General features: G+C 40.1%; 1 long non-coding RNA gene across 3 annotated transcripts; it reads right to left on the bottom strand.

Annotated features, from left to right (window-relative positions):
• Nucleotides 1-203: 203 nt before the first annotated feature.
• LOC136359463 (uncharacterized) lies at nucleotides 204-11,467 on the bottom strand. 3 transcript variants are annotated; one of them, XR_010743282.1, is made up of 3 exons: nucleotides 11,120-11,467; nucleotides 7,785-7,851; nucleotides 204-4,378 (listed from the first exon to the last, which is right to left on the bottom strand). It is a non-coding gene; the product is annotated as an uncharacterized lncRNA (long non-coding RNA). The 3 variants fall into 3 exon arrangements; XR_010743281.1 differs by lacking the exon at nucleotides 204-4,378 and adding an exon at nucleotides 7,411-7,518; XR_010743283.1 differs by lacking the exon at nucleotides 204-4,378 and adding an exon at nucleotides 7,411-7,518 and having other exon boundaries at nucleotides 11,124-11,467.
• Between the last annotated feature and the right edge of the window lie 14,503 nt (nucleotides 11,468-25,970).

The following is a 25,970-nucleotide window of genomic DNA, read 5'->3' as shown; positions in this document are numbered from 1 at the left end:
TGTGACAAGAAGCACTCTTGTGCTTGATCAACATGGCACATTTTAATATATAGGCAGCATGGTATCTCTTACATCTTTTAATCATACTCCTCCCTGTTTTCAAAATATTTAGGTATTTTTAAAATACGGTGTCAGGTACTTTAGTTAGACTGATGTCACCTAATAAGTTTTACCGGAACTCAAAGCACTGCTTTTTCATGTATCTTTAATCATTCTCTGAGCACAAGACATACATGAATCTTTTGCTAAGATAAATAAAGGAAAGAATTTCCCAACATGGCACATATTTATTCAAGATCCACAATCCCTTCCATTAATAACTGTAAGTATATTTCTCTGAGTTTGTGCTGGGGAAGTTAATGCCCCCAAATCAGCATTTTCCACAGCAACCCCAGGGATGGTGCTGAGCCAAAGGCACAGCTGTTTGAGCAGCTCTTTGTGCGGGTTACCAGGGAATGACCACAGAAAGCCTGTTTGTGCTTCTCGGGGGGAAGGGCTTCTGCACATGCACTGAAATGTATTTTCTACTCATGTTGTACAATCTCCTTCCAAGTTTTGAATCTCCTGGCACATTTTTATACTTCCTGATGACCTCATCATCATCATATAAAACATGACTTGAAGAAAGAGAAAACAGGTGGGGGCTCGATTTTAGTGCTTCCAATTCTGCCCTCACTGCTCCTTCCCATCAGGCTGCCCTCCTTTTCCTCCTCCCTCCCTCCCACTTCAGTTACCCAACAAAAACCAACAAGTGAAAAACTAACCAAGGAAATGTTTCACAAGAAAAAATTCCATGGCACCCTCTCCCTGACACACACACATACACACAAAAGGCAGCTTTAGTAATAACCACAAGCATCCAGTAAATCCAAAAAAGCCAACATAATGAACATACAAAAGTGTGAACTGCTAAACTGTGATATTCAGCTAGTTCTTGGCAGAATTGTTTTAAAATAAGTAGGGTTGACACTTGATTAGAAATAGACACTTTTTCTCTCTTTTTTGTTTCTCTTTTTCCCTCTTTTCCCCCTCTCTCTTTCTTTCTTTTTTTTTTTTTTTTTTTTTTTTTTTTTTTTTCTTTTTACAGAAATGAATTATATTTGAAGCTCACTGGAGCATAGATAAATGCGAGCTAACATATTTTTAACTTGATTACATTCTGCAGTGATATATAGAGGCACATAGCTACAGTAAGTGATTCCATGGAGAGAGAGGGGGAGGGAGAGAGGGAGGGAGGGGAAAGCCTCTGCGAATATGATAAGGAAAGCTGGGATGAATTGTGGTCTCTGTTCTCTGTTATCCAAGGGTGGCTAGCTGCTGCTGCACTAAAGGCCTTTATTCCCTGCCTGTGGGAAAGTGGTGGGCGAAGGCTGCATTCTCAGTTACACTGCACATGCAGATTTTAATTAGCTGGATTAAAAACAAGACCGTATCATGTCCTTTAGCGGTATTCTATCTAGAAACAAAAGATTTTCTTTCCTGGCTTCTGCAAGCAGCACAGTACAGCATTAATAAAAAAAAGGTCATGGCAGTTCAAGATGAAAGGTCACACATGATAGAAACTCTATGTGAGGGGGACATCATGTTTATCTCTGTGATAAAGGAGCTCTGTCCAGGCAGGTCAGCATGCTGTGCCTCAGCAGTAGGAAAATATAAACATATGGAGTGGATAGATGGTGGAAGAGGAGTTTGGAAAAGTGAGTTCAGTTGTGAGAGTAGAGAAGGGGTGGTGGGGGGAGGAGAGCAAATTCTTTGAGAGAGAATATAAGCTGAAAGGATCCAACTTTAAAACAACTAAAGAGGGTCAAAAAGAGCCTGAGATGAAGCCTGGGGTGACGGCAGAGCACAGCTCACAGCCTGTGCAGGGTGAATGAGCACTGAGCCAGCAGACAGGGACTACCAGCACAGGCCACTGGGCTACGTCCATGCACACCAAAGCCCACTTCAGCACGGCCAGAGCCTGCACCTTTCTTCCACAAAGAGAACATGAGCTCATCCCTGGGTCGAGCCTCAAGCCCCTAATTCCAAAGCCTCCCCAGACTGAGTGCTTGGGCTGAGGCTAGGGTTTTTATGTTTTGTTTGGACCACCACAACTATTGTGCTGGGGGTTTGTATCTTAGCTTTTTGTTGTTTTCTTTTTTGATTCTTTAGTGGGAAGCCAGGCTTTCACCCAGTGAAGGCCAAAGGAATCTGCATGTACTTCCAAAAAAGAGTTAGCAGCTCTCTAACCCACAGCCTCCAAGGCTATGCCCTGGAATCCACTGAGCTCTTTCAACACCACCCTTATCAGTAGGAGGGAGATGCAAGACCTCCTCAGTTTCTCACAAGATCAGACTGAAAAAATAAACACATTATGGCCTTACAAACCTTAACTGATGCACTGGTCTCAGTAGGTCTGAGTACAGCCACCACCATATGCAAGTATCCATGGGAGAGTGCTTAAAGATTGAGGGGCAAGACAGAGAAGGGAAGGAAAAGGGAGGCAAAATTAGATAAGGTTAAATGTTCCTCCTCTGCTTGACCATACTTCCTGCTTTTCAAAATCAAGCTCAGAGAAAAAATACCAATTTCTGAGTATATCATTCTGGGCAACAACTCAAGTCTGCTTCATAACATTTTCATTAAATAAGATTTGCACAGCCTGAGCCAGGTATGACTATGCATTTGTCAGGCTCCTACAACCTCCTTTATGAGACTGATCCATGAATAGGTGAATTATGAAACAGACTTTTTACTCAAAAAGGAACACTGGGTAAAAGCACACAATTTAGTTCAAACAGTTCAGCAAGGTGCTGTACATCAAATGACCGCATGAATTAAGAACACACTCATCCTGTAGCAAACCTGAGGCAAAATATGCATTATTTAAATGTTGTTGAAATCAGTACCTGACAGCTTCAGAAATTCAAACATATGCCCGAGGTCTAAGAAAAGTAAGGGCTTGTGCTGGAAGTTAAATACGGATTAGTTTCTGGATAAAACAATGCCATTTTTTCATTCTGAGCAGCAATTCAGGATAGTAGTTACCTACCAAACCGATAACCCAATGATTAAATTGTCCCTGCCACTGCTGAGATCATTGGAAAATCATGGTTTAATTCAATACACATAGGTAATTTTCTGTAATCTCAGTAATACAGCACAGCCTAATACAATAATTTTGTACAATGAGCTTTTTAAAACTACTCGGCCTTCACTGCCATTTATCTTCAGAATAGAGGAAAGGATTCAGGCATGAATTGCCTGATTCTGATTTATATTGCTGTGGGCAGAAGTATAACACAGTACTGTGAAGTACAGTGTTCCATGAGATAATTGGGGTACCATTGCACAGAGTTAGCTCTAGAAACACAGAGCACAAGCTCTCCAAACTACCTCACACTGTATAAAGGACACATCAGGCTTATCCAAACCCAGAGCTGACTTTGAAAACATCCTGATATAACAACGTACTCATGTCCTTTTCACAAGGTTTAAAATAAATTGCCTTTCCAGACACGTGAAATGAGTTGCCACAGAAATCAAGGGAGTTTTATATTCACACCAGTTTAGCATGCTTGTGTGACCTCAAGCACCTGGTGTGTTTGTGCCTCAACACCTCATTGCTTTTTACCCCTATATCCAAACACGGCGCTGGTCACACAAGCTCTTAGCAACTTCCTCAAAGCCATAGGAGATCCTTCATCAGGGAGGAGAGATGAAGCTGGCTTTTCCAGAAGCTCAGCTTGTGTGAAAAATCTTTTGGTAGTTCAAAACTAACAAGTTTTGTGCAGTTAACAACCCAATTTTATTACTCTATGAGATTTCAAAAATTTTCAGTGTTCATATGGAAAAAAATAAAATGAGAAAAAGAATCCAAATGTTAAGGAGGTGGACAACCTAATGATTATACTTCTCTCAGCAGCTTCTGGTCACTGAGGCGTTTCCTGTTGACTCCTGGCAGAGTTACTGTTTCCCTCTGACACTAAATAAACTAAACAAGACCAGCAAGGCAGGGGCCAAAACCATCCATACTACTAAACTGGTCCCTGACATGGTTTTTGGGCAAGCCTGCTAATGCTCTTCCAGACAGTGCTAAAGTACAGCTTGAGTATTGACCCAGGTCAGATACCATCTCCAACAGATATTTTGGATGTGGCCACCATGATTTGGAGGGCAAGAGAGTTTAGCTGTGTGGATTCAAGCTCTTTCATGCCAGTTGGCCTCCAGGAAAATTCTCTGAGTAATTTTGTTTAATAGTTTAGATGTAGTCAATGTGTCCAGGCCTTCCTTTCCTTCCAGTCTTGCAGAAGCCATCAGTCAGTGTTTCCAAGCATTGGCAGTGTGACATGGCGTTCAGCAGGGTGACAAAAATGACATGAGTTGACCACGAAGCTCCCTGAAATGCAACAGAGTTCATTATATTTTAAAGAAAAGCACTCTAATTGAGGGAGTGGATCAAAACAGATCCACTAGAAGTAATAAAGAAACCAAAACAGAAAATTACACAAACAATGGGAAAATGAATAGGCCAATTTATTTCAATTAATTCGAGGCTAGTTCTCCATTACTATAAAGCTGTCTGCACAATAAATAAATAAAGAAATAGACAGGGTTTTTTTATACATACAAACTGTGATATTATGTAAATTCCAAGTACACTGTTAACAACAACAAAAATAGAAAGCATTACTTTAAGTATAACCCAATCTGGTAGATTCTAGATGGAAGAAAACATTTTTAAACAAAGACCTTCTAGTTTAAAGCAATAATCATCAACATGAAGCTTACATATAGAATGTGGCAGCTGTAACAACATTCATATCTCAATGTGCCTGGTCCCAGGCAGAGCAAGGGAAGTGCTGAAAACAGTAGCATTCCTCATGGATCTGCTCCAGATCCCACAGAAGTTGGACAGAATCTACACTCCATGCTTGCTTCCACACTTGGGCAGCTCAGCTAATGTTGAGCAAACAGACCACAGCTATGTGGCTCTCCCAGCAAGCCAGGCACATACGAAAAAATATCTGCTCCCTCCCTAAAGTCAGGATTTGGGTGAGGGGGAGGAAAAGAAACACAGATGTGGACTACAGGTAGCTGGTTCTTTCAGCAGAGTCTGTCTTGCACTGACCCTGACAACTGCAAAGGCTTGGAAGCCCCCCAAGAACCAGTGGGAAAATAAGCATGGTGAATGTTGTTTTGGGGGAGAAAAGGGAGCACGGTTTTATTTATTATTATCATTAATATGATGTTGCAAAACATGGTCCCTGCTAGAAATGATCATAACAAAATATCAAATCATCAAAACGAACATGAGTCTTGGGCTCAGCTGGCTTACATGTTCTGGAAAGGTCATTAGTTTAAAGTTTCTGCTGCTGGGAACTGAGCAACAATGCCATCTCTCAGGAAACAAATCCTTCTTTTTAATGCTACCCTACCCTCCTGATGTTCCTACCACACTTCAGATTGTGTTAAGGGGAAAGAGGAGAGAGCTGATCTCTTCTCCACAAAACATGGCCATTGCACTGGATAAGGAGACAAGGGCTGGCTCACAAGGAAGATCATTCTACAGCTTCCCAGTTAGGCTAAGGACTGTGAAAAGTGAACTCTGGCAATTTAAGCAGTACACCAGAGAGACATCAAAAGCACATGTGCTCTTCCTCAGCCTACATGACCTAAACATCCTAAAGGGGAACTCCAGCAGGCAGGGCTGTATCTACCTAGCAGAGAAGCAGACTGAAACTTTATTGTGTTCAGCTTGCTCAGCTTTCCCACAGTATTTTGTCTCAACATGCGTCAAGCTAAGAGCACGGATTCTCATTGCTTGATCAGATGCATTCACTCAGATGTTTTTTCCTGCCTACTCTACACTAGGAAGTCAATATAAGATAAGAAGCAGCACAGGAGACCTCCTATGGTGGTACACATTAAATGGAAGAAGTGGTAGCCCATTGTGTGCAAACTTACACTTAGGAGAGACGACAGGAGATAAACCAATTTCCAAGTCATGCCTAAAATCACTAATTCTATCTTTTCAGTTGCTGAGCTTTTGTTTTTAAATTTAACAGCATTTTTTAGATTTAATTTTAGTTTGATGGTATCTATTCCAAACAAAACTACACCCAAATAAAGACTTTGTAAACCTCTGACCTATAATTCTGACCTGAAACCCTAGGATTACCTTGGTAAGTGACAAATCACTGGAGGGAAAAAAAAAAAAAAAAAACACAACAAATCTCATAATCGATATAAAATGATAATGCCACAAATATCAAAATAATTTTTGCAAAATGTGTTCTCTATTGATCTAGATCTAATAAATATTCTCTTTAGGGCCTCAGAACTGATACTACTGCGGCAAGCACAATGCAAAGACACTTTGCTCCCAAGGACCTGACACCAGCACTGCTATTGTGCAGCACAGCTTTAAACCTGCACTGAAGCAATGTTGTAAATCAGGACTCATTCCACCCAAGTCAATGGAGCTAAATGACCGTAAAACTGGTGTGAGAGAGAAAACAGGTTGTTAACCTCTAAGGAGAGCTTGCACTTGTCTCACAACCTGCGTTTGGTCCGGCTGTATTTTATTCATTCAGAGCAAAAAATGCGAGCCTGAAACTAGAAAAAAAATTTGATTGTATGAAATAATTATTTGATTTGATATAATTTCATGATACTAAACTTTTAGCATTAACTTCTCGGCCCATATCCATTAATATCTCCTGAATTTGAATGGAGGTGTCTGATTCTAACCTCAAACACCAACTTGCACCATCTTCTGACCACAGTCTAATGATATGAAAACCCAAAAGCAACTGCAAGCTTCCTTCTTTGACCTGGGAGAGAAACCTGACAAGGTTTCTCCAGAAATGAGAGAAATTACTTACCTCACGAATAGTGGTAGTAGATTGATTCTGGTTCTTTTTCTTGGAAAAAAATTTGTATTTTATGTTACACTACTATTGAAAACAAGAAACTGAGACCAGGAACCAGAACCACAGAACATCTACCATACCCTCTACCTTTTGAATACAGGCTTTACTTTCTATTTTATTACTCAGAAGATAATTTTTGCCTAAATTTTCAGTGGACTGAGGTGTATAATATTGACTGTTGGCTGCTGGAAGTGATATCTCCTTCAGGAGGCACATTCATTGCACTGTAAGTCCAAAAGACAGGTATGAAATTTAGGTTGTCTAAACTGCCCTGCAGAGGACATAAAATCCTTTGAATTCAGGTAATGTGGCCCTATGATTCCATGACCATGAGGAAAATTCATCCTTAAAATGGACCTTTAAATTCCATGAGAACATCATCCCAGTGCTCGCTAGCAGTCAGACAGCACACAGCATTTCAAGAGTCCTTTCGAGGGGAAGAATAAGAAGCATGTTCAGAGTGAATACTGAGCACACCTCTGACCACTCACCTCCAAAAAGGCATAGCAGAGGGAGAAGAGCTAAAGCAAGGTGCAACAAGGATCATCTGACATGTAGAAAAGCTTCTTTACATGGAGAGCTTGAGAGGCAGAGGATTCCTTGGCTTGGGAAGAAAGATAACTGATGAGTAGCTGACATAAAATTACTAAAAAATCAAGAAAATATACAGGAAAAAATATTCAGCCTTTCTTAGACCATAAAAGTTAGGAAGACTTACTAGCAGGATCAGGACTTGCTAGACTAGGAAGACTAAAAGACACAATTTTTTTATACAGACACTCAGTGTTGTAAAGGTCAAAACTGTAAAATACCCACACAAAATACAGTCAGATACACTTTAAAAACAAGGATCCATGAAGGGATACTGACCATGGAGTTATGGATTCCTTCACTCTTCCTTTCTTTGCATGCATTTTGATGATGGGATCACTTCTCTCTGCAGAGATTCCAAAGTTCATTTCATTAGATTAATTTTTTTAAAAATTACTTCGTATTCCCCACTGTCCAAGTTAATATAGTAAGGTAGCAGTTTTACATACAGATTCAATGGAAAAATTATTAACTATATATTAAGAAACTGGCATGTCCAGATTTGGATTTCAAGTTCCTAAATGTTCAGAGGTATCTGGAACATACTTAATGATTTGTGTTATTAGCTATATGTTGTGCAGTAGCAATACATCAGCATATTGCAGTAGCAATACATTGCATGTCAATACATCAGCAAGTATGTGCAAAAATTGTTCAGCTTGGAGCTCCTGATTTCTGATTACCAGCTGCATTGTAATTTTAAGGCAGTTATTCATGCACTTTGGTTTTGGCCCTTGTGCGGGTAGTGGAAACTCATGATAAAAGAGCCATCAAAAATTTGAAGAATAAATCAAGGAAAATACACTTGGGGCTTTTTCCTTTTCTTCTTTTCTTTTTTTTTTCTTTTTTCTTCAATCAGAGATCCTAAAGGCATGCCCAGAGTTTTTGCAACTCCAGGCCATAACCCTTAAGAAACCCATTTCAAGGGTTTCACTGAGCTTGCACCATGGCTGCCAGGCTACCCTTGCACCAAGTGCCCTTTCCACCCTGTTTCAGTTTCTGTTTTCTCCAGGTGTTAAGGAGCTTTCTGTTTTATCACAGGGTAAATCTGGGTTTGGCAGATACAAAAACAAACAAATAAATAAATAAATGTGCATTTTATTTTCTCTGGGAAATGCAAACAGCATCCACACAGTCAGCTCTACCAGTTAGTGTAACAGCAGAAAAAGCTCTGGTTGAAATCTGGATTTCACCTCCTGAGTGGCACATACAGATGAAAAAAGTGAAATAATTACTTTGAAAAGGCTCATCCATTTATCTTGTTGGCACAAAGACCTTCTTTACTTTATTTTATGGGTTCTTAAGCATCTCAATTCCCCTTTCTGATTATGCAAAAAAAAAAAAAAAAGATGCTACTATGTTAAAAAAAAGCAGCAAACTCTAAAAAGCATTCAGAGAAGGAGCAGTAGCTTTAGCCTTCTGTTTGTGCAATTCCAATAGGTGTATTTAAATGTAAATGCTACCCTTTCACCCTTGAGCCACCTATTCTTGCAGCCAGCAGAAAGAGAGCATTCATGGTATAATGTCTTTATGAGGACAGATCTTATACTTAATTTCTCATGTGAATCCAACTCTTTTATAGCACATTTTTGTGAGATTAAAAGAACAATATTAGTCTAGTGGCTCAGCAGCCAGATCACTGCTCTGTCACATGGGAGACGTGGGTTCAAAGGGATGGCAGGCAACTGTGCTGGAAAGTGCCTGATGGAAAGATTCAGGAAAGATTGATGGAAAGTGCCACGGAAAGATTCAGTCCTCCACACCCACAGAATTGTTTCACTTCACATTATCTCCTCCCTCGGGCCAGAGAGCACCTCTCTCGTTCCAGCTCCTTACCGGAAACCATCCGTCCAGCTGCTGCTCTCTTACACAGAACTGCTGAGAGGGTTTGAGATCCCAGCTCTTTACACCGTTTTGGTTAACCTGCATTTGTCACAGTAGGGAGGATTTTCGAGGAGAAGGAACTTTCTGCGGATGCATTTCCAGACTTAAGTCCCTTTGCCTGCGCAGTTTCGCTCGGTGCCCACGAGTGTTGGGGTTACCCGTGCTCAGGGCAGAGTCTCACAGAACCTAGGGAGCCCTAAGTGCTCTGTTATTAGGAGGTTTATTTCTGGAGTGGGGAAAAGCCTCAGTTCATTTTGGCTAAGTTGAAAAAAGAAATTATTTAAGCACAGGCCAAGAAAACTGTGTCTTACCTTGTCCCTACTAGATCAAAATAAGGCATAACTTTTTTTCTAATAATCTTTTTTTCCTCACTTTAGAGCATGGTTACATGGGACAGATATCAGACTTTGGCCTCATGACACCTCCATGCAAGAATAAACACATTTTGGAGCATGGCCCTAAGGCAGCTGCAGGACAGCTGTACTGTGCACCGGTGTATGCCCAGCCCTCCTGATTAGTAGAATTATTATTCTTCTCGTGATGCTTCTCAGAGGACACAGTGATAAGGGGTCTTTGTGCAGAGTGACATTCAAATGCTTTACAATATGGTATTTTTCTCCTTGGACCTTACAGCCCAAGCACGAGCCATGTTATATTTTTTTCTTTAGCAGCTCTGTGACGCAAGACAGAGAGGTCTGTGTGTGCCGCAAGCACCAGCACCAATGTCAGGCACCCCGCTCACTTCCCGCACTTCCCCTTCCCTTGATACACAGCATATGTTTCATTGTGGCACCAAGCACAGGAAAACTGAGGGGAAATAGCCTATTATTTTAGGAGGTGCAGGACCAAGCACCTGGAACAGTGAAATACTTGGAAAGCACTCCTGTAAATGTTTTAGGCTGTAATATATTAAACAATTAAGAGGTGTTGGTATTTCTCTGCTCAAGGGCATTTAAACAGGGAAGTTCCCTTTAAAGGCACCAGAGCAGAATGTGTATGGTCATGCTCTTTAAAACAAAAACTACCTGTTTTTCCCCCCCTTTCAGCAAAATGTCCAAATTTCAGCTGACTTGCTCTTTCAGCAGAGGAAATTAAGCCAGATTATTTTAATGCTGTTTTAGATTGTTAACTCCTGGAAAAGAAAAAAGAAAAAGGAAAAAAAAAGAAAAAAAAAAAAAAAAGGAGGGCAGGGGGGTGAAGGAAAAAGTCCAAAGAATAGAATTAGCTACCTTGAAAGCTCCATTCAGGTAATTTAGAAAATTGTTTTGCTAATAACCTTAATGCATTGCTTGTGTACCCAGGACTGTCAGCACTACAGGTTACTACAAGTTAGTCAGTAAATTGCTGATACCAGCCACAACCAACCCTTAAGAAATCCTGTATCTCTTACGTCTTTGCTTCTGTTTTCCTGACAACAATACATGAGTCGCTATGCAACACCAATAAGCATGAAAGAATAAGAACTTAATACTGACATTTCTTAGCCAAGAACACCGTCAAAATTAAGTGCAGTTAATGAATGCTTAGTTAATTCTTAGAAAGCTCTTCTCCATGCCCTTTATAGAACAGTGAAATGCAAGTTCTCTTAGACAGGTACACAGAGAGAGACATGCTTACACCCACATACATGCCCCACGCGAAGGTAGCCTACATACACATATACACATTTAGATAAATTCCAAATAGATAAGCTCTAGGAAGCTTTGTAAGAGAAAGAAGAAACAAATTACCTACTGGTCTCTATAACACCAAGAAGTCTCTGGAAAAACTTCAGAATTGCCTGTTCAAACATTTTCTAAGATTATATTAGCAATCATTTTCACCAAAATATTTTCCTGACCCAAAAAAAAAAACAAAAAAAAAGATTACTTGATAGAACCTAAAAATTGTTAACTGTGGAAAATGTCTGCTTCAAGTTTCTTGTAAGAAAACAAATACAGGAATTGGCAACTTCTGTGCAGCTTTAGCTCCGAAGAAATTATGTCAGGCTTTTGCTTTAATCACTTATCTCAGGGCAGCCCATCTGATTAACAAGAAGGAAAAAAGAAAAAAAAAAAGTATTAAAACTTAGTGAGTTTCTGGAACTGAAAACTATACAGATGGTCTGCAACATATTTGTATAGAGGATGCTCAATTGTTGATGGGTTCCCAACTATTATAGTGGCATGGTAAGGAGGCAGATACTGGGCAGTGAGCACTGAGCAACTGCTGTCACTGAGCCTTCCCCTCTTGGCTGCATCCCCACTTGCCCAACGAGCAGTTTTGGTCTCCCAGAGCAGAGACAAAGGTTGCTTTGGAGAAGCTGGGAAGCCTAAGAACACCATGTAGATTTAGGACTGGATAGGAGGTATTGTGCAGAGGCCATGCCCATTACTCATCCGCTGGCAACGGGCTCTCTTCCTTTTGTCTGGAAAGACGGTAAACTTTCAATGCCATCTGAAAACAGAAGGCCTTTCACTGAGTGCAAGAACTCTGCCATCTCAATCATGTGAAAATATTGTAAACACTTTCCCAGCCCCCATTCAGCTGTCCAAAAAGCAGAGTTAGAAAACACCAAACAAAACAGGAAGGAAAGAAAAGAGTGTGCATTGCGCACTTTGGTTTAATTTATATTTTTTACTCTGAATAGGAATTTTCCTTGGAATTTTCCCTTTTTTTCCTTAATGTTAGTGAACAGGGTTAAGTAGCTATAATGGAGAAAAGGCAGTTAAAAGCCTATTCTATGTTTTATTTAAAGGAGAATAAAAAGGGTCCAGTGCCCAGCAGTTTCTCTCCAGCAGAGCAGCTCTCATATTTCCTTACAGCCCCTGCAAGAATAGATTTCAAATGTGCTACAGGACTTGAATTTCTCTTTCAGTACTTAGGTTGACCCACAAACATTTAAATATCACAAGTGTTGTATTACTGATATATCACAACGTGTACACAGTGGGAAGGGGTTCACATTCACAAAGAAGAATATGTTCAGAAAATACCTGCATGTGTGTATATATGTATATCAAACATACAACATATGCAAAAGTAGATGCATCATTTGCACAAAATTCTTAAACTGCTGGTTTGCCTGATGACACCTTTCCTGTACATTGTGCTCTTGCACCATACCCTTAACTCTGGCCAGTTGTTTTCACAGATAATTTCAGCACATCAGCTACTTATGTGAAAGTGATGTAGTTCCTTGCTCAAAAAATGTTGTGTTCATTCCACTGAAGCCAGGGACAACTTGAAATCTCGCAGTTACTTTGAACCATGGTAACACATTAGCACCACAATTCTTCACTATTTGAAGTATGAGGTTTTCATTTAGATTGGCCAACTTAACACCAGAGAGGGGCAAAGGAAAATAGCTCTGCTGGTGGGAAATACACTTTGCTTCTTTCTGTTCAGTTTGGTCCTGAGTCAATTCTGAACAGAGCACAGGTAGGTAAGCCAAGATGTATTCCTGCTCCCTCAAAGGCAAACGCTCTGCTCTAATGTAGGAAAGGGTCAGCTGTCATCCATGACTTCCAGAGGAATATATCACTTATATCACTCCTATCTTATTTCTTATTCAACAAATAGCGCACACTGATGGAAATGAGTCCCCAAGCAGACAGTGAGAATTGAAAGCTGTAGGAGCACTTCATGTACAGGGGAGTCTCTTTCACCTGCTTTCCCTTCATTCTCTGGAAATGCAGACAGTTTGCAGAAGTAGGAAAAAGGACTTTCTTACTTAAATAGACTGATATGACATGTCTTCCACACACACCATGGGAACACAGGCTCATAGGATAGAGACTCAGGAAAAGTAGTTGCCAATAACTGAAGCAGGGGTTGATAAACTGCCCAACATTATAAATTCTCAAATGCATTCCTTGGGACTACCTTGCACATGCTATCTCAATACTCCCCTCCTCCCCTCTGCATTTTATAAAAAGAAGCTGCAATAAATTAGAATTTTATGAGACTCCAAATAAAAACCTTCACTAAAATTGAAAACAAGACATGGATGTAGAAGCATATGGAAGGTTTATGAGAGCAGAGGAAAAAAAAATTATCCCAAGGCAATAAAAAACCTGTCTGATTCTTTCTTGGTCTTCACAAACCAAGAATTACTAGAGACAGATGAAGAAGTTTTGAACAATGCAGTACTGGTACATCTTCCAGCAAAGAGACATTCTAGTTTTTATTTATTCTTCTGATGCAAGGCAGTCTGGTAAGAACTACTCTAAGGCACATTTTCTGAATTTCTTTATAAAATACTTCAAAGTTATATATGGAAATGAGATACCTTTCTGCTTTGATCCTTGGTGTAAGGCTAACCAAGCAGAAGTGGTTTCCTGGCTTTTCATACAGTTTTCCTGGGAACTCAATACTGCACCCTCTGAATTCTTGCACTAGCATTTTAAGTGTTTTATGGAATAAAAGCAGGTTTGTTTAATTTATATTTTTATCTTTGTTCCAAACCTCAGAGTGATTAATTCTGGCCACTGTATATACAGTTTTACTCCTAATTCTTTTTTTTTTTTCCCACTACTTCTCCCATCCTCACTACTCCCTGCTTCCAGAATGGTGTGGGTATGGGATTTTTTTTAGCTAAATGATAGAGTAGCTATTAATAATTGTTTTGCTTTATTTTTAAATACAATATTCCACATTCCAGACATTTCTACCAAACACAGAGGTTTGAAAATGAAGAACTGTGCAAGTGAGGAAGTTTGGGCCTGGTTCTAAATTGACAAAAAATGCTCTAGGAATTTTCAGATTTTTCCTCTCTAAAATGACTAAAACCTGGGGGCTAAGTTATAGGGACATGGTTTAGCATCTTATGTTAGAAGTGAAAATCATGTAGTACATTTTGTTCCTTGAAAGCAAACGCAGGTTGTACTCTGTGCCCAAATAAAGCCTCTGAACATCTAATTTTCATTTATGTACAAGATACAAATGATACTGACTCATAACAAACAATATTATATTGGCTTGGAAATTTACTGATTTTACACTCCTGCTAAACTGATCAGTTGTGAAATGGTTAAAAATTGTAGCCATTAAATTATCCTTGTTTCTGATACCCAGTTAAAAATTAATTCAAAGTGTATTCAAGTGTGTGCAAATGGATGGCAAGGATTGCTCATCATGCTACATCCATCAGCTGCCAAAGGCAAATAAATTCTGGAAAGAAGGTGAGAAAACAGCATCAAGGACATCCCATATCAGAGTGGGAAAAGAGGGTTTACAGAATAGATAAGCTTATGGTCTGAGGAGCTGGTGTTTCTACAGAGAAACTGTAGAAGCTGCCCAGGGTTCTGTGCTCATAAGAATCACTCCATCTTGGAAACAAGAACATACCTAAACATCATAGAAACATCTGAGGGTACCTGGGGTTTTTCCACCTTCCTTTCAACACAACCTTACTGAAACTCAGGAATCCTCCCCTCAGCAAACACCACTGAAATATTATTCTGTCAAAAGAAAACCAAATAATATTGTGACCCACAATTCATTAAGAGCCCTTTGCATGGTACTTTACAGAAGTCAAGACGAATTAAGATTCTTGGGTTTTCTTCTACATTAGAGGGGTGATGAGAGAGGAGAGATGAGATATTCAGAACTTCAACAGGACTGCGCTAACTTCTATTTTACTACTCTTACTTTTGAATTTTTTTTAATTTTTTTCTGCTATTTCAGCCCAGTCCCTGGTTTCCTGTGTGCAATCCCACTAACTCATTCAAGACATTCTCCTCTGGTATCCACAGAGATGGCAGAATATCACACTTTTCAGATATTGAAAAAGATATCCATAATTATTCAAAGATAGGCCTATAAACTCAGCTACTGAATAAAAACAAACTATACACTCTTCTTTATCCCACAGAGGATGAACTTACACAGTCCTACAAGAATTGAGTTTAGACATTTGAGAGTAATGACAAAAAGTTTGTTGTCTCTTCATTTATTACAATAGCTGTAACAAATTCTGATTTTTTTTTCCTGGAGACCATTCCTAATAACAATTATTCTTTCATTCTGATTGTTTTGCCACACAAAATACTCATACCTACACAAAAATTAGAACACTACAGGGAAAATCAAGCAGTCCTATTAAGATCTTGTGGATGCCAATCCCAAGCAAAGGCAGGACCCCTCTGAAGCGTGGTGCCTAGCTAGAGCTCACACCTTTCATCGATGGTGACAAGTGGCCAGGAGTCTCTCCCTGAGGCACACAGCTCTGGGTGTGCACAAGGGACCAGCAGCCCACTCATCTCTAAGGAGTGTGCCAGAAGGAGGGTGGCCCAAGTTCATCACTGTGGACCAATTCCACAGTTTCCCAAGGCAAGCCTCGGCTCTATTCCCTCCATACAGTTCACGTTGCCCGCTGCCCCAAACATCTCTATTTCCCCCGCTCCGTACAAGAGCCATAAGACAAGTCTAAACACAGCTGTCAAGTTCTAAAATCAGCATCAAAGCTCAGTAAAAGCAAGAGGGAAAAACAATATGCTTTGTTAAACAATAGTGCCTCAGATCTCAAAGGGTTATACAAGGAAAGTAATACCCCCTTTGAGTTCTGTATGTGGCAAGCGTTACCTAACATCCTCAGTCAGAACCCCGCGGTTTATGAGGTGATGAGAAAAGAATACAGCTCCCTCTTGTCAGTAGGACATCTCCACTGCCCTGCAGGAAATTTTCTTGCTGTATTTCAGATGTATTGAATCTTCTAGACATTAGAAAAGCAAAACATGCACTGTGCACTCTGGAGCCATCACCTTTCTTCAGTTCATAGGTTTGGCAAGGTCATAGCAAACACTCTTTTACATCATAAGTCACTATTTTACATCATAAGTCTTACCTTTAGGCTGTTTTACTCCTCCCCAGGAACCTAGAAGGATTAAAACAGGTCTAACAAACCAGAAATAGAAATATTTATGTTTGGAAACGTTGGAATTTCTAAACATTTCTCATTTCTTTTCTTTCCCACTGATACGGGCTCCCAGTCTTTGAGCCATGTGAAGTGGCTTAAAAGTTACTTCTCAGGGGAAAAAAGAAGTTTGTCTGCTAAATCACTGCACACACATAATTAAGGCTTTCTGTTGCACTACAGGTATTACAACTACCACTGTGGATGTCTATATAGAAAATATATTTATGTATTTGTGTGTTACATATTCATTTTCTCCTATACAAGTCAGCTTTCTTTTTTATTTTTTAGTTTTATAGACATCCATTTTTTATGCTTCATATGAATCCTTATGATGGTCTAATATGATCAAATGTTTAATGTAAGCTACTGAATTCACCAGTTTGTTGATAGCCTGATCTCAGTATATTCTTTTAAACTCCCTCTCAGCTGAGCAAGGAGAGAAGCTTAGAGCTGACATCAGAGAAACTCAGTGCCTGCTTTTCAGGCATCTGAAGTGAGACTGGTCCTCTCCACAGCCTCCCCAATGCTTTCCTGGGAAGAATCCTGAGGCACTGTGTTGGCCCAGAGGCAACAGGTTCAGGAAGAAAAAAAAAAAGTATATTAAATGCACAAGAGGTTTTTAAACACCAAAATGAACAGGTGAGTTGCACAACTTTTGGCCCTTAAGGGTCTCTAAGTGGGCAAATCGACCTCAACATTTGCCTGTGCAGCAGAATGGATGCAGGCACGGGAGGAGTGAGAAACCTTTTAGGGTCCAGGCAGGAAAAATGTTTGGATTTTAGCTGGTCTTCAAATAAACAAAAGTAGAGGAACGAGGGGAAAGGGATCACTTTTCTCTTAGTACAAAATAGCTACTGTATGGTGTCATATTTCAAAGTCTACCCTAAATGAGCATCCCAGGCCATCAGCCAAATAAATATGTGATTTATGAATTCCAGAAACACATACAATTTCACCAAAATTATTCTTTGCATTAATTCCATTTCCAGTTTCTTCACTAGAGAGGGGTTGTGCAACTATGGGACTATTTCCCTATCTGTGACATCATATCACAAAGCACCTTATCTCTGCCCAAATGCCTGTAGGTGCAGAGGAAGAAAGAAAACACACACACCACCCTTGCCACCTTCTCCTCCCAGTGCTTGAGCAGGCTTCTAGCTCTCAGCCTTGCTTTTGCTGTTATGCCCAGTTTGAGCCCAAGGAAATTCCAATGCACTCCTCTTCCTTAGGCTCCCATTTATTTAAACAGGTGGGGACCAGGATTGCTGTGCTTCCCAAAGTGCTACTGCAGCTGAACCAGCAGCTACAGGTATCAATTAAGAATTTGCAATGGGACAAGAGAAACACAGCAGTCCTTTCTAGAGCTTAAGCGTTGGCAAAATCTAAAACATCGCTCAGACACTTTATAACTTTCTTAACTCAGAAAACCATTAGCTGGCATTGTTGCATAAACTCAACAACAATCTTTTCTTTAAGGCTGTCCCACCATTCTATTATCTGTCATTAGTTTTCCATATGTTCCCCTCACCACTGCTCTTAGGCTGGGTTCAGTTTACAGGGTTGGATCAAATTTCTTTACAAGCCAGGACATTTGCTGGCTTGCTTGCTAGCTTGAGGCCAGTTATGTTTGAGTGAGGCCCAAGCAAAACAAGTGAGATTTGGTGACGTTCCAGTGAGTAGGCACCAAATCTACATGATCCAAGGTTGTTGTTTTTAAAAGTTTTAAATTTTTAAAGGAGAAGCTTTTCCATTATTTCAGATAATTTTTTATTATTATTTTTTTGGGGTTTAGGCTTTTTTTAACAGCATCTGGCTGATACTTGCTCAAATGTTGCAGCATCTCTCTTCTTACAATAAACAGAAATTTATGTTCTATTTTCTTTGCACTAGACATAAGGCAAAAGTTTCTCAGTTATCTATACTTTCAATCGCATATGCATCAGTATATTTGGAAAAGCGCAGCTGATGAGAAGAAGATGAATAAACCATTTTGTTTCTAGTCCTTCTACAGGATAATGAAGTCTACTGTTTGAAAGTTTCTTTCAAAAACAGTCAGAGTTCATGTGAAACCCTCTAATTAAAATCTGATTTCTAGAAACACTCCTTACCCTGTCACAAAGTCAATAAAAAATAATTAAAAGTGAAGTGTCCTCCCATCCAAGCCTTAAAAATAAATTAAAGTGTACCTGTATAATCATTGATATGCTAACTATATCCTAGATTATTTCATTCCTTTTTTCTCCCTTCTTCTAGATTTATTATTCTCGGCACATCTGAAATGTATTTTAAATGCTTTGGGACAAGGACTATTGTAAACTGCCAAGAAGACTTGGGGGCCCTATGGAAGTGCTGAAGTAGAATTACAAAAGTAATTTGACACCAAAGGACCTCCAGACCTTTGAAAAACCCCAGTTTTCTATTCCTCACTGCATAGGCACAGAAACTTACAGTAGCATTACCAGAGCACAGTGCAAATGTGAGACAAAATGAAAATGCCAGTATTATATACTGTGTTTCAGGTTGAGTCAAACACAGGGTATCATGCTAGTAAGCAGCAGTTTGAAAGTATCCTGAATGCAAAGGGGTTCTTTCAAAAGTATATGTCTTGTCTGCCCCTAGCTGGTGCAAAGACATTCCCCATGGGTTTGCTCCATAAATTCCAGCATGGTATTATTATAGATGTTGTAACAGATGTTATATGAATGCTGCACATAAATGCCACAATGTCCATACTGTTATTTTTAGCAGCACTTATCAAGGTAAGCAAGCACAGACCCTGTAAAGCTAAGCATTTACATAAATACAGATAAATATTTTGTTCTGGACACAAGCAATGTTTAGGCCCTACATCGCTGAAAATCTCGGCTCCTGACTTCCAGCAGTGTGATTGCACGCTGGGATCCAGAGGTTTGGGAAGTAGAGAACAGAGATACAGAATACTGAGCAGGAGCTGCTCAAGTGAGCCATTAGGAAATGCAGAAGGTATTAGAATTAGCTTAAGCCTCTCTGGAATTTGGTCACCTATCTCAACGCAGGGATTACCATCCTCCTCCACCGCTATCCAGACCTCCTCCACCAAAACAGCAAAGAAGTGGGTGCTGTTGCTGCCAGACTTGCTTTCAGCAATCAAATTACCACCAGGGCACTCTGTCAGACTGCAGGAGAGCTGTGCTTACCTCCCTCCAGGCATCTGAATCTGTATTTTCCCCAGCTGTGCTGAAAACTATCAGGTTATAGGTTATTGTGCTCTAGAGAATTTCTTCTTTTCCTTCTCTTTTGGCATGCTTAGGAAATGAACCCAACCAAAACCGAACATCATATTAAACCTTTTTTGTTTTCTCCTTCACATTTAATATTCCTAGAGGTGCGCTTTATTAACTATCTGAGGTTGTTTACAAAATAACAGCAAATACTTCTTTAAATACTAATATCCTAAATTGCATGTGTTTCCCCACACAGCAAATTAGGGTTTGATAAAGGAAAGGTTAAATAAATAATCCAGCATTGAGACGAGAGAGTAACTACCATAGCCAGCCCTCTCAGGGGATGGAAGTGTTCTGCATAGCTCAGTAGTTTGTATCACCACACCACAGAGACATCCCTTTTTCTTATGTTTGCTTTATGACTTTTACATGTAAAAATGTGTACACACATGCTACATGGAGAAGAAGGGAAGAAGACTGGAAGAAAAGAGCCTCAGTGATGAAATTAAACAGATCATACAGGAAAAGGCAAGTTTGCAAGTCATTGGCAAAAGTGCAGTTTTTTGGTTATTATGCCATGTAATAGGTTGGACAGAGAGAATAAAGGGAGAAGAGAAGAGTTCACATACTGATCTCACTGAAATCCGTGCAGAGATCAGAACTACTGTGGAACCACCAAAAAACACCACCAACCACTAAATGTGGAGCTGAAAGAGAAAATTAGAGGGGATAGCTGGGAAAGAACAGTCACAGAAGCCAAGAAAGGGCAAGAATTCAAGGAGCTGGTAGGGTGAACAGAAAGAGGCAAGTGATAGGTAAAGAAAGATGAGGTTGCAGAATAGACCTGTGACTGGATCAGGAAAATCCCAGTGAGGGATTAACTACACACTAGGGGTTTCTGTGCTTAGGTACAAAAAGCTTTACAAGCCAGATTTTTGGCAAAACTTCATGAGTTCCACACTGAAATAATTAAAATAAAAGCTGTTCACTGAAGTTATTTTTGGTGGGCATGTTTGGATCAGAGAGTGGAGTTGTTAAGCACAGTATAATACATGCCAAAAGCCCTATTATGTGCCTGCCACTGAACCCTGCCATACTTGGAAATGTGTTCAAAAACTGTCGTGGAGAGTTCTTACTGGCTTCACACTTGAAGGACAAACCAGTGCTCCACATTTAGTTGGAGGTCACAGCCCAGGGCTCGGGACAGTTCTGCTGGAAGTGGGGGCCCTCTCAGGATTGAGTATGAGCAGGGAGACATTTGCTCTGCAGTAGACCTTGGACAGGGCAAGGGAGTAGTCCTAAATAGCCTAAATGGTCTGTTCTTACTCAAATTTCACATATATATATATATTATATACATATATAGATATAATATATATTTTTTTATATATATTTTTATATATATATATATATATATATATATTTTCTAGAGTGACGGGGGAGAGAAATCAACAAAAGGTTATATATACCATGTGTTGTTATACCATGTGGTGACCCTCCTAGGTGATGAAATGGAGTGCTTGTGCCAAAAATCCCTTCACAGCTGAAGCAGGCTGGCAAACCAGATGGTAAAGCATTAAGACCCATTAGAAAAATACCACTCCATTCAGGTATAACTTTTTACTTTTCTTGCAGTAGAGCTCCTCAAAGGACCCTGCATTGAAGCTTGGTGCTCTTCTGAGTGTTCCTTCACCATAGGCTTTTTTTCTTGAAAAACCACACAGTACTAAAGCTCCTGTAACTGGAGACCAACAGGATACGAAACAATTCCTGAGAAAACAGCTGTGAACCAGAAGTTTCAGAGGAGTTCACAGAAGGCACCTTTGGATTAAGCATCTACCAGGCCCAGAACCTAACCATTGCTTGTAGGGAAAAGTTTCAGTCCTTTAGGCAAAGTAAAATTTCTTTAAACCCAAACATCAGGTATAGGGCTTGAAGTGGTTAAAGCAACCTAAAACATTGCAACAACTGCCATTATCAATCTACCAGGGAGCACAGCCTCCTGAGAACACAAAACAGGGTACGTACCCAATTTCCTAGCAGAACCACACCCACAGTACAGTACAGTTCTCCCCTGCAGTTGACCCATGCCAGCAACTTCTTCCTCTAGAATGTCTCCCTCCTTCAGCATCCAGCTCCTGATGACTCACAAGAGCCTTCCTTTTCTGTGAAGGCTTTTTTTTCCTCAACAATGGACAATGCAGGTTGATGTTATTTGCTTTATGCAAATACAGCTTCCAGACAGTAACTTTCCAAATCAGGTTTCTACTGAAAGATAAAAAGAAATAATCTGAGAAAAAAGTTATATTTATCTGTTCAGTAGGGGGGGTGGGGTATGGTAGTTGTTGTAATTTACCAAATTCTTATTTAAGCGACTTAGAGTCTCCTAGCATTTAACTCAGCCATGAAAGTGTTAACTAGCATGTGTGAGGCCTGAGTTCTTGTGAACTGTTGTATTTCTGTCATCTGAAAGCTAAACACTGCATTAGGAAAGTTCAAATGGTGGCTTCATCCTCAAAATGACAGCAGAAAGAAAAATATTTGCACTTTTCCCCCTCTAAGGAGAGGATTGGAAGGGAGAAGTTCTCTCAAGACACTCCTTTATTCTCTTGACAGCAAGAGCTGTGCTGCTGAGACTGCCTCCAGTCACATGTTACTAATACACCAGCTTCTCCTGTCTGCAGCCTACGCTGCAAATATTGTTTTTCCCAGAAATTGCAATGTTCGTTGGCTTTATTTTCAGAACACCAGACTCCCTCTGCTCCACACCCCAGAAAAATCTCAGGTTACTGCTGTGCAAAGCTCAGAAGCTATACAGCAAAGTTGTCAAAGCTGGGATTTGTCTAGAGTTTGCAAACCAGAGCCAAAGTCTTCCTCCAGCTGCACCATATAGCTCTGATACGCCCTCCGTTGTCATGGAGGTTATTTTGTAGATCAGAAAAAACAATCATCTCAATAAGCTCCACTCCAGAGAAAAAAGAAAAATCTTTTTTTCTGTCCAACAACTGAATCTGAGACTTCTGGGGCCAATTACGTCTTCCTAAAAATGCAGCCTGGATTCAGAAAAAACTGTTTTCTCTGACATTGCTTCTCACTATTTTTAAAAAGTAGAAAAACATCTATACAAATAAACCCATTGCTCTCTTTCAAACTTTACCTTGAAATAGTCATTTTCCGAAACACCTGCTTGAACATGGGTGTTCAAATGCCCGCTTAGGCTGTGCTGATCTGTAGTGCTCTGTTGGTGCTCTTTCCTCTTGTCTGTGTTCATCTCCTGACTCCTTTTGCACATTCAGACTGGGAGTTCTTTAGCATAGAGATTGCTTTTACCTTTTTTCTCACTTTGGACAGGAACAAACACCATCAAACTAAGTGCTAAGCTGATATAAAGGATCATCAGGGAAGAGTTTTCCTTTGTTTATGAATGGCTGGTCTCTTCATGACATGTTGACGTTCATTGTGCACACATAGGAAGAATATAATTTGTACAATAGGCATTAAACATCAATCTGAGTTTTAATCTCCAATGTTCAAAATTAGAAATTACTGTGAATCCTTTGACCTCTTCCTAAAGAACAATCTTCTTTAAATGCCTTTGACATAGGGTATGTCATAAATACCACTTCCAAATAGATCTTTTCAATTTTTTTTCTTTTCAGCTTCTCCTGTCTGGAAAGAAGTATTGATTTTGAAAGGTTCAGGGGCCCCAGCCTCTGGGCCAGATTCTGTTCCCCTTGCCAGGTCTGTAAACCCAGAGCAAATCCACTGACCAAAGCTGAGCCCCAGGAGGAGAGAACAGCGTTTAATACTTCTGTTTGTCCCATGCTTTGCTATACTGTCACTTCTCTCAACAACCTCTTCAAAGCACAGCCCCAGAACACCTGGCAGTGTCTGTGCCCTGAGCACTGTGAACAGCAGGTGCTTCCCTCAGCTCCCTCTCACTCTCGAGGGACTGCCAGCAGGAATGGCACAGCAGCTCCAACACTGGGCCTGCCTGATCTGGCAAAGTTGCCAGAGATAGACTCCCTGCTGCCTTACTTGTTTTCATGGTGCAGGAATATGAGTTACTGTGGTAAAACCTTCCACTGAGTGGGAGACTCCCAAGCTCCGTCTTAATAGGTTTTCATTTCTCACTAGCAGGGCCTGGGTGCAGTTTACACAGACTGGCTGATGGGCTGCCACATTGAAACCAGCCAGCCAGTTTGCACAAGTCTCTCCTTCTAAAATATGTGTAATTTATTTGAGCTGATAGAGAGGATAAGAATCAACTGTTTCCCAGTTAATAAAAAACATACAATGAGAGCAGAACTCTGTCAGCATATCTTGTTTACCCAAAAATGTTTGGCATTAAATGTGAAATCGGAAATGAACTCATTATCTGATTATTTTCATTTTGAAGAATTAACTGCTTTGGGGGAAAGGCTTGTCTTAAACAGTCCCCTTGTATGGATGACTAATTGCAAATACATATCTCTGAAGAACACAGCAAATGCTCGTGACTCCCAGGGCAGGACATAGCACTATCAATTTGGCCAAGAACATTAGGAGTATCCTCTCACATGGCTTATTTCAAAACAGAAGGAAATACATTTAAGCGAGCAGCATCATGCCCAAGCAGGTGAGAAGAGTTTCAAAAGAGGCCATGCTCTGGAATTCTTATCCAGGAAATACAGATAAGAAGTGCTTAACAATTACTTGTAGTGCATTTGCCCTTTTCCCTGCCAAAAATAAAATTATGTAGCAATATGAATAGTTATAACTTCTGAGAAGTAAAACTATGTTGAAAACAAGTACTCTCGCTAATACAAATGAATGTACCCCAGAAAAAATTGAGAAAATGGTATCAAATACCCATTCAGGGCTAATAACATTTTGTGAAAACTTCCCATTCTAGGACAAAACCCAGGTCACTCTGGATTAAGAGAGAACTGAGTTCAAGGCAGTGCATTGGGCTACATCCCCTTGCTTGTCTCCTGCTGTTTCTTTGATTCATTCTCATTTGTTTGATCTCAGCATTCAGTGTTTTCTGGTTAGCCCTCTCTGTAGCTGGTTCAACAGCTGCTGCTCCTTCTAGGGTTGCTGAGTGCCTCCTCTGTACTCAAAATCTGTATTTTCTTTTCTTACTGAGGAGTGGAGTGAATTTTAGAAGGGGTACTGTGGAGCCCTCCACTGTGTGTCAGCACAGTGCAAGTTAAACAAGCATGTGTTCCCCATTGAACATTTGGCTCTTCTTTTTTTATTCCAGCTGAAATATTCCCATCCTCATATGCCCTGTGAACCTATCTGCAATAACACCATGTGAACATTTTAAACTTCCCATTCTCCTAAGCTACATCTGATTTTTTTTTTCTCCCTGCTACCCCAACAATCCAGGGGCAAGACTAAAACTAGAGGAAAGCAGCAAAAGTCCCAAAATTATTCTGGGCTTCCTAGCAAGCCAACACGCTCCTTCAGAGGGCTCATGCAGCCCATGGACTGTGTGCAGTGCTGGCAGGGACAGCCCTGGTGCCTTCCCTTCAGTTCAGTCAGTACAGAAGGAAGGTATCCAACAATCAGTCAGTAGAATCACGTCACTCCACACTTGGTTCCTATCACTCAGGTCAGATCTCTTTACAGAGCAGGTCCAGGAAAGAGAAGTTACCCTGTCTGGGCCACAAAAATGGCAAGTCCCATTTGTGATTCTTCCTTAGCCTATATTCTTCATTTGTTGAAGTGGAAAGGGAGAAATCGACTCTCCAGAGCACATCTTTAACTTCTTAAGGAATTTTAAAGGACAGATCCCATCAACAGCAATATTCACTCTCTGTGATCACAAGACACAGGAAAACGCATGAATAAGGGTAGAATTCTAGAGGAAAAATAACGTATCATTGCACATATGGACTATAAAACAACATTATGGAAAAGAAATTAACTCTGGAAACATTACATTCCACCAGCAAAGACACGCATGCACTGCTGCTATGACAATTTTCATGTACTCTTGTTCCCTTTTCACACAGCAGTGTGCACTCCAGTGCCTGCCTCCTTCTCTCCAGCTGGTCTAAGGCAGCAAAGGGTCACCAGTACTGTTATCTTTCAGTTCCTGGAGGCTCCCTGCTCTGGCAAAATGTCACACTTCCTGAGCAACTCTGTCTTGCCATAGAAGCTGAAGAAATATTCCCTAGCTGAACTGTTAAACTTCCATTTCCTATCTGATGTTGTATCAGCATGAGAAGCAGTTTAAAGTCTATTGTGGTGTTTGCTCTTTTTCTCTTTAAATCTCCGAAAGATTCTACTTTGGATTGAAATCTAGAAATGATCATGAACTTGAGGAGTTCTTTGGTATAGCAAATGTAAGCTTTTTAAAACAAGGAAATGGAGACTTTTTTTCCATTAAACTGTAGAAGGTAATTAACAGGGAAGTGTAAACAGTTAGCAAATGTGAACACAGCAGAAAAGGTTGTTTGGCTCTCATTTATTCCAAATGAAATGGAAAAG

The sequence above is a fragment of the Sylvia atricapilla genome, chromosome 3 (genome assembly GCF_009819655.1).
Source record: "Sylvia atricapilla isolate bSylAtr1 chromosome 3, bSylAtr1.pri, whole genome shotgun sequence".
NCBI lineage: Eukaryota > Metazoa > Chordata > Aves > Passeriformes > Sylviidae > Sylvia > Sylvia atricapilla.
Note: the sequence above shows the minus strand (reverse complement) of the source record. Positions and strands in the feature narration are given on the sequence as shown.